A 3,784-nucleotide genomic window follows, 5' to 3' on the forward strand; every position below is an offset into this window, starting at 1 on the left:
ACGAAGCAACGTACACACATTGGAAACGATGATCATCGGAGAATTCGTGAGGCACCCAAACACCTTCTTTATGGAGTTTTCCCATATTTATTAGATGTTCACGTGTTGTTTCATGAAGGACATGCAATTTCACAGCCATTTCACGAGTGCATTGCCTTGGGTTAGACTCAACAAGCGTCTTCAGAGCATCAATATCCATTCCAACATGTCGGCCCCTGCCATCACTGTTTTTAAGGCTAAAGTCACCTGAACGAAATTTGCAGAACCATCGTTGACACTAACGAACGTTCAAAACATTTCCATAAACTTCTTTGATATTATTCGTGGCTACAGAGGCGTTGTTTCCCTTCTTATAAGGAATTAGAGTATACTAAACTTTACATATTATATAGGCTACACTAACGTGATGTTTAGGTGTGTTACGACAGCGGAAGTCACGTGACTCTAGTAACACGTCATGATATTCTCGAAGGTTCGTGAATGCTCGAGTGTTTACTGGATGTGCGGTATTTTTGTATATAAGACCGCCAAGAAGTGACGGCAACAATGGAATTGAATTGCAGACAGAAATAGAGACAGACAAATGAGTCAAGCGCGTGAATTGTCGTTGTGAATTATAGCATTTGTTTAAGTTAACTGACTGTGGGAATTAAGTGTATTGCATAGTTGTGTTGAGAAAGAATAAACTAGTTTTATTTAAGGAAGGACTTCTATTGCTGAAGTTTTTCGGAAATAATTTCTACGGAAAATTAACAAACGAACACAGAGACGTAACAGGTGGTTCGTTTAACTGTTATAGTGATGTACGTTTTTCGGGGGATGGATAATGAAAGTGTTCCAAAACGCGACAATAATTTCTTGATGACCTAAAATTATGAATGGCAAGATACCAAACTTAATTACGAGTAATAATTATCACATAAACACCAGATAATTATCAATTAGTTGAAACATAGCTTTAATCTTATTGTTTAATATGAAACATCTTTAAATCCTTTGTAGCATGTGTTATTCATTTTCACAGAGAGTTTGCTTTATTTTGGTTTTAAAGCAAAGCTACACAATAGACTAACTATGCTCTATCCACTATGGAGAATCAAACCCTGGATTTTAGTGTTATAAGTCCATAAACTTAACGTTGATCCATTGGGAAATTTTTTAAAAAGATAAGAAATAAACGAGCAAAGAAAAATTCCAAATAAGACACATAGACAGAAACAAGCAGTAAACAAAGTGAACTTCGTATTTCCATAGCTTTCATTCACAGTTTTCATTTATCTGTTTGTTCAACATATATTTAAATAATGTTTATGGTTAACTGCACCCACTGCCAACTCTTGGGCTACTCTTGTATGACCCAATAATGAGATTTGACCGTTACCCTTGTTAATCATCAAAGGCTGTAAATGCCAGAGAACGATTTTTTTTATTAGATAATTGGATGTAGCAGAATGATCCGAAGATCCATAGCTTGACATGCTAACCATTGGGCCAGACTCGGCTCTCTTTGAGTTGACATTAAAGATAATACAGAAATTGTCAGAATTAAAACAATAGAGTCCCTTTGACTAGTTATTTTTATTGCTACGTATTTTATTCTTATATCCTGAGCCTATAGATCAATAACAGTGTTTTTTCAGAGACAAATTCAATGGAGAAGAAATACTAGTTATATAATTTAAAGCCAGAGAACTATGCACCAAACTTGGAATGAATATGATGTTTATGCCATTATTATTTGTATGTATGTTCTCTATAAATGCGAAATAAATGAAGTAAAGTTTAAGAGTCCCTCAGTAATTTTTTTACAAAAATGAAATATATACTAAGAGATATGTTTGATGAAAAGGTTGTTGTTTTTCCGTGTGCAAAACTACACAATGAGCTTTCTGCACTTTGTACACCTCAAGAAAGGGAACCCGAGATTTTTGTTTCCAAGTCCACAAACTTACCGCTGACTCAGCGGTGGACTAATATAAAATGTGATGTTAAATTCAAGTTAGTCCTAGAAATCCCTAAAACAAGGCTTAGGTTATAAATACGAGATAATTTGTGCTTTCATAGGATAGAGTTGTTTAGAGTTTTACTTCCAGAAGACAAAAAGGGGAATCAGTCATTAGTTTTATGGTTTTATGTTTGTGTTAGCTATTGCGCTGCTTTGTATAAGAGAGTGAATTTCGTGTACATCAGTCCTAGGGCTGTTCTTATAAAGGTTTAATGTTATTTGTAAACATAGGCCAACAACAAGTTACAAAGTTTAAAAGCCAGTAAAGAAGCGTTAAGTAAGATATAAATCAATTTCTCTTATTTCATGGACTGGATGTTACATTATTTTCACCAGATAATTTAAAAGAACCCATCAACAAAATATCAGTGTTACAACACTTGGTATCAGGAGTGAGATTACTTCATAAAAGTACAATAAAACTCTGACTAAACCAAGAGCAGATCAAGAAGAAATTTAAAAAATTTAAATAAAATCTAAAAAATAATCAATAAGTAGAAGACAAGAACTTAAAAATGGAGTTAAAGAAAGAGATGTACTATTTAAGGAAGAACTAAAATAAAAAATAAATCTGGTTGAAGGTAAGTTCAATGAAAGTGTCGGAGGTGCACAGCGAGGTTACAAGAATAAGACTAAAGAAGTATAGAAAGGCCTTAATAACATAATAAGTACAGTAAGGTTGTAAATGACAAAATTGACAAAGTCAAAAGTATATTAGTAAAAAAAGAGCATCGTTGAAGCAGAAAAGAACATTGGTGACAGAATAAAACATCTGGAAAATGTAATATTAAATGCAAAGATTAAACCAGCCACACTTCTTTCTGCATCAGCACAAGAGTTCCAGACGTTAGTCTTAGCATTGTTCTTAAAGAGGTTTAGCGTTATTTGTAAACATAAGCCAACAAGAAGATAAAAAATGAAAGCCAGTATAGGGATAAAAGAAGATTAATAAACTATGTACTCATTGAGAGTATTATCATTTAGTTTATATGTATGCAAATCATTAATATAAACAACTGGTAATTCCATCTTAAAGAATAAACTTCTGTTGAATATTTGAGTAAGGAAGCATATTATGCTAATATATTGATAATAGGTTGGCAACCATCGATTTGTAAGCATAAGGAAAGTTTTATTGATGGTAGAACATATTACATGTGTCGACAGAAGATTGGTCTGTTTTCTTCAAGTATGATCAGTCCAACAACAATAACAATCGTAGCAGGAATTTAAGTTGTTTTAAAACCAGGGGTGTTCAGAGATCATTTGACCACTCTTCGCTCCACTCTTGGCAATGGTTTATTGGAAAGATTTCGTGAAAAAAAACTAAACAAAAAAAACAACGTGAAAGTGCCTGTTTTCACATGGGCAGTTTTAATTAACTTAGAGATGCCTCAAGCAGTCAGGAAGAGTCGAGAAAACCGTGAATGTGGGAGATCCAGACATCAATGCTTCCATGCTTCTCAAAACAAATGGCCCTGTGGGACAAAGGGTCTTTCAGGGTAGCAAGGATCTATAAATTCAATGCCAAATCATTTTTGGTGTGGGGGAAACAGGAATGCCCCGAAAAAACCCACTTTCACGGACCAAGCTCCAAAAATCTGCCTGGGCCGTGCCCAAAGAAAAGTACAGAATGGAAAAGAAAGTCAGTGGTTGAGAAGTATAGTATAGTAGTTTTTCGGGAAATAAATGTGATCAGGATGTTGCAGGCTTGGAAAGGAACGACCATATTCGTCATCTTCACTGTAGTCATAGTAGGTTGAATAAAATAGATAGAAG

Source organism: Limulus polyphemus, unplaced genomic scaffold (assembly GCF_000517525.1).
Source record: "Limulus polyphemus unplaced genomic scaffold, Limulus_polyphemus-2.1.2 Scaffold42, whole genome shotgun sequence".
NCBI lineage: Eukaryota > Metazoa > Arthropoda > Merostomata > Xiphosura > Limulidae > Limulus > Limulus polyphemus.